The sequence below is a fragment of the Monodon monoceros genome, unplaced genomic scaffold (genome assembly GCF_005190385.1).
Source record: "Monodon monoceros isolate NGI ecotype Baffin Bay Population unplaced genomic scaffold, NGI_Narwhal_1 Super_Scaffold_18, whole genome shotgun sequence".
In the NCBI taxonomy this organism is placed as follows: Eukaryota; Metazoa; Chordata; class Mammalia; order Artiodactyla; family Monodontidae; genus Monodon; species Monodon monoceros.
In genome coordinates this window covers 98,160,588-98,166,587 of record NW_021703774.1, presented here as the reverse complement: position 1 = coordinate 98,166,587, position 6,000 = coordinate 98,160,588, and the positions used below count along the sequence as shown (strand labels likewise).

Here is a 6,000-nt window from a genome sequence, read left to right as displayed (position 1 = left end):
GAAGGGAGCAGGACAGGGAGACAGTAAGGTATGCTCAGGGCCCATGTTCCTGGAGTAAAGTTGCCCTTGGGTTGAAAGTTGAGAAGATCCTCGGGGGAGTGAGTGATTAAGATACCTTCTGTGTCATGAATCACTGCCGAAAAACATCAAACAGCGCCCTGTGGCCTCCAAGACTTGACATGCTTCCAAATATAGCTAATAAGTTACTGGGAAGAATCTTAGCCCCTTGATAAACATCTCACTGAGGCTGAACAACATAACTGCTGTGAAATTAATAACCAGCCCTCCTCCCTCAACTTCATCCCCCACCAACTGAGCACTGTTCATCAGAGAGAGACCAGACAGTTTTGAAACATATATTGACCCTGTCTTTCTAGCTATGACCCAAGCATTCTAAGGATGAATTAATAACAGGGAGAAAATTATGCTCAATCATGCCAGGAATAGGGCTGTTGAGTTTCTGAGTCAACCAGAACTAGAGCTAATGTCTGCCGATGTGTGTGGTTTAATGGCTCAAGGTCACTTTCAAGGACCTGTACCAGAGGCTGACCAGCTTTGTTGGAATTACTGGAATTTTTTCAGGCTCTGTCACGTCGGCCTACTTCATGTAGGAGTCATATGAAATGCCAGTGGTCCGACAGCCTAAACTCCAAGTAACATATTTTCTACCCTGCCTGTGTTCACTAGTTTTCCCTAAAGTGCGTTGACTTTGGGGTCAAACGATCTGGTTTTGAATTTTAACTTTACCATTTCTAGCTGTATGGCCTTTAAGAAGAGGCTTAATTAACATCATTCAACACATATTTATTGAACACCTACTGTGTTCCAGGTACTGTAAACACTGATGAGTATACAGTTCTTTGAGCCTTGGTTTTCTCATATGTAGATGCCACTACATCCCCTCCTTTGAGAATAAACTTAGTAGAGAGCAGGGTTAGTGAGAAGACTAAGTGAGAGGTTAGTGAGAGGATTAAGTGAGATGTTTGCTAAGCAAACAGCACAGAGTAGGTACACAGTGAATGATATTCATTATTGTAATTTTAAGAAAGCATTCAGATTTTACAAGGGGGTAAGGAACATTTTCTCAACTGGCAGATAAGAAAACCTGGTCCTCTTTGAGAAGGTAATCAGAAGTCCGCTCCAGAACTTCACGCTCTTTTGAAATAGTCTTTCACTGGTCCGTGCCTATGTTTCCACGATGATTAATTTTATGTCAGCTTGATTGGGCCACGCGGTGCCCAGATATTTGGTCAGGCATTATTTTCGGTGTTTCCGTGAGGGTATAAACCAAGTAAAGCAGGTTGCCCTCTTTCATGCTTGTGGGCCCATCCTATCAGTTGAAGCTCTGAATAGAACAAGAAGGCCGATCCTCCTCTGAGTAGGAGAGAAACCTCTCCTGCCTGAATGCTTTCAGAATAGGACACCAGTTTTTTTTCCTGCCTTCAGACTTGAACTGAAACATCGGCTCTTGCGGGGTCTTGAGCCTGCCAGCCTTTGGACACAAACTACACCATCAGCTCTCCTGGTTCTCAGGCTTTTGGACTTGGACTGAAACTAAACCCCCAGCTCTCCCGGGCTTCCAGCTTGCAGACTCATCCAGCAGATCGAGGGACTTGCCAGCCTCATAGTTGCAAGACTGTAAGAGCTTATTAATTCATGTATGGTGTGGTATAGAACACGGAAACAATAAGAAGTTACTACCCCCATTAACTAAATTTGCCTTTAAATTTTTTTCCAGTTTACCATTTTCAAGATAGCCTTAGCTTTTAAAAAACTCATCTCTTGGGCTTCCCTGTGGCGCAGTGGTTGAGAATCCACCTGCCAATGCAGGGGACACGTGTTCAAGCCCTCGCCCGGGAAGATCCCACATGTCACGGAGCAACTAAGCCCGTGCACCACAACTACTGAGCCTGCGCTCTAGAGCCCATGAGCCACAACTACTGAAGCCCGCACACCTACAGCCCATGCTTCCACAACGAGAAGCCACGGCAATGAGAAGCCCGAGTACCGCAACGAAGAGTAGCCTCCGCTCGCTGCAACTAGAGAAAGCCCGCGCACAGCAGCAAAGACCCAACACAGCCAAAAATAAATAAATAAAATAAACTTATTAAAAAAAAATCTCTTTGTTTTCAGAAAGTGGATAAAAATATCTTACTATTCTAGATTAAATAAATCTCTCCACAGCTAAGCATGTTATCAGGGAACTGCATTCCCTTTGTTTCAACCTCTTTAAACTTACCCACCTTTAACAAATGTGTGGATTAAGCATTGCACATGGTACAATGTTTCAGTATATTTTAGCTATGAATCACCCAACACTTTATCAGGAAAGTAAATAGCACTGGGATTAAAAAACTTTAAGCCATCTGGATAAGCAGAACTTTCATTGTACAGGATCGTTTTGCTCACACAGCATTGCTTATACATCATGTACGATTCTGGGGTCTGCACATTGAGCCCTGGCTTCAGTTTCCTGGTGTCAAGGACACAGTCCCCCTTGCATGGCCCAGGTTCATCACCAGTGGGAAGAAGAACACTGTCTTGTTTTTCTTCTCTTCAATAACACCTAGACCCCCATCCCACGGGACGTGTAGAAGCTGTGTCTCAGCTCAGAGCAAAGGACAGTGATGTCTCCCACACACCTGCTGAAAACCCATCTGGATCAATGTGAGGGGAGGCCCTCCTCAACCTTCCCAAGGACTCCCTCCACCTCCCCTCCAACCCCGTGGTCAGTCCCTCATCCCAGTCTGCCTTCAGGGCGTCCCAACCTGGGCCAGTCCTGGAAGAAGGATTGCTTTTCACTGGGGGAACATCGAGAAGGCTAGCTGAGGCCCAGATGGCCCTGTGGCCCAAGGGAACACACAGTACCCAGAGTCATCTTTCGATGACCTTTCCTCAGGGAGCAGGCGGGATGTGAAAAGTCCCCCAGTCCTTCCTCTTTGGCTATACGATGTGTTAATCTTATTATTTCCAGATATTTTTCCTAATAATAGTTGTTTGATCTAATGTAAGAGTGAGTCTGTGTTCCCTGAAAACACAGTAGACAAGGGGAAATAATCTAGAAAAGAGTAAGAAAACAGAATCGTTGGAATTAAATACATTTTTTGCCTGGATGATTCTCATAGTTGATAATCCACCATGATGGCATACATATTGGAGAGGAACAAATAAAACTATCCTTATTTTCAGACGACATATGGCCTATGCAGAAAATCCCAAAGAATCTTTTTTAAAAAGCCCAAAACAAAAATGAAGCAAACAAACAAAACCCATCTAGCCCTAATAGCTTAGCTAGGTCGCAGGATACAAGGTCAACATTCAAAAATCAATAGTATCCCTATATACTGTCAATGACCATGTGGAAGCCAAAATTAAAAACATAATACCGTTTATACCATCCCTGTAAATAAAATATATAGGCATAATTATAACAAAAGATGTACAGGACTTGTTTGCTGAAGACAACAAAACACTGATGAAAGAAATTAAGGAAGATGTAAATAAATGGAAAAACATACCGTGTTCACAGCTTCGAAGACCCAACCCAGTAAAGATGTCAATTCTCCCTAAATTGATCTATAGGTTTAACACAATTTCTATCAAAACCCCAGCAAAATTTGTGTAGGTTTTGACACGATTATTATAAATATATGTGGAAAGGCAAAGGAATTAGAATAGCTGAAACAATTTTAGAAAAGAAGAATAAAGAGGAAGGAATCACTCTACCCAATTTTAAGATTTACTATGTAACTACAGTAATCAAGACAATGTGTATTATGGAGGAATGAATACCCAGACCAATAAAACAAAATAGATAAGCCAGAGATAAATCCACACCAGTACAGCCAACTGTTTTTTTTTTCCCAATGAATATTTTTATTATTTGTTTAATAGATCACCAACTTCATCTCCCTCCCTACCAACAATTGGCATTTCATTTTGTTTCCATGCTGAGTGGTGAAACAATGGCAAAGCTAATCAGAATAAGCTACTTCATAAAGAGAACTGAGCTAACACACCTCACTTTCTTTTAACAGGCATAATATAAATATACGCACTCTAGAATGCACAATGGTTTAGTCTCTAAGAAATTCAAATGGGAACTTGAACAATGTAGGCAAATCCAGGGTGCGGTAAAGGTGAGCTGAGATGCCGTACAACTGTTTAAGGGTTCCTGGCGCTATATCTCTTGGCCACTAGCCAAATCTTGACATGGGGGAAGATATTAGCTAATGCCAAGTGGAGATGCAGGAAGCACTAAGTCGACTTAGGGGCTATGCACAGGAACCAAAAGGCAGGAAAGTACTAAACATTGCCGAGAGCATCCACCACCCCAGGAAGGACTTCACCCTCCAGGAGCTCTAAGCTGGCCCCACCTCCGGTGCTCACGTGGCTGACTTTATCCTCCGTGTTCCATTTGGCACAGCAAGTAGCAGTGTCTCCCCCACCTATGATGGTGATGCAGCCCCTGGAAGTGGCTTTCACCACCTCATGCATGAGGGCTTTGGTTCCTCGGGCAAAAGCTTCCCATTCAAACACGCCCACAGGTCCATTCCACACGGTCTGCTTAGCCCGAGCAACAGCCTCAGCATACTTTTTGCTGCTCTCAGGACCGCAGTCCAAGCCCATCCAGCCAGCAGGTATGCCAGAGGGCACAGTGGCTTGGCCAGTCTTGGCATTCTCATCAAACTTATCAGCAGTGACAAAGTCAACAGGCAAGGTAATCTGCACACCATTCTCAGCTTCGGATATCAGGTCTTTGATGATCTTGGATCCCTCTTCGTCAAACAGAGAAGTGCCAGTCTCCATGCTATTGAGCACATTAAGGAAGGTAAAGGCCATTCCACCACCAATAATCATCTCACTGACTTTGTCCAGCATATTATTGATCAGCTGGATCTTGTCTGCAACTTTAGCTCCGCCCCACTTTAGGTGGCCAGGAAGGGTCGCTCTGGGCTCTCCAAGGCCTGGGCAAAGCAGTCCAGCTCCTTCTTCATCAAAATACCTCCAGCCTTCTCTGGCAGATTTACTCCCACCATGGAGCTGTGGGCTCGGTGAGCAGTGCCAAAAGCATCATTGACATAGACATCCTCTAGCTTGGAAGACGAAGCTTGGAAGGCCTCTACTTTGGCTGGCTCAGCTTTAACCTTGTTCCCAGTAGCATCTTTTCCCTTCCCTTCTTCCTCCACATGAAAGCAAAGGTTCTCCAGCAGGATGACAGACCCAGCAGCTGTGTCAGCACAAGCTTTCTCCACTTCTGGGCCCACGCAGTCCTTCAAGAACAAAACATCCTTGCCCAGCAGAGATTTGAGTTCTACAGCAACTCGTTGCCAGGAGTACTTGTCAGGCATGGGGACACCATCAGGCAGGCCCAGGTCAGCCAACTGATTTTTGAAAAAGGAGCAAAAGATACGCAATGGAGAAAGGATAGTTTTTTTAAAACAGAAAACGCTGGAACAATTCAATATTTATAGGCAAAAAAAAAGAACTTTGAAACAAACCTCACACCTTATACAAAATTAACTGAAAAATGACCATAGATTTAAATGTAGAATTATAAAACTTTTAGAAGAAAACATAGAAAACCTTCAAACCTAGAGAAAAATGAAGAGTTCTTAAACGTGACACTACAAGCACAGTCCATAAAAGAAAAAATTAAGTTGTACTTCATCAAAATTAAAATCTTTTTTTCTGCGAAAGACCCTGTAAAGAGGATGAAAAGACATGCTATAGACAAGTAGAAAATATTTGCAAACCGCACATGTGGCCAAGGGCTCATGTCTAGAACACCAAGAACTTTCAAAACTCAACACTAGCCAGGGGTTGGGGGGGCGGGGGCTGGTGACTATAAACGTGTAGCACCAGGGATATCTTTGTGGTGACAGAACTCTTCTGTATCTTGACTGTGATGGTTGTTATGTGAATTTACACATGTGAAATGATTTTGTAGACTCATATGTAAAACAAAGGAAATCTGAACAAGATCTGTGCCTTTTACTA

General features: G+C 43.4%; 1 pseudogene; it reads right to left on the bottom strand.

The window, feature by feature from the left end:
• Positions 1 to 3,868: 3,868 nt before the first annotated feature.
• Positions 3,869 to 6,000, bottom strand: part of LOC114899950 — a 113,158-nt pseudogene continuing 111,026 nt past the window's right edge.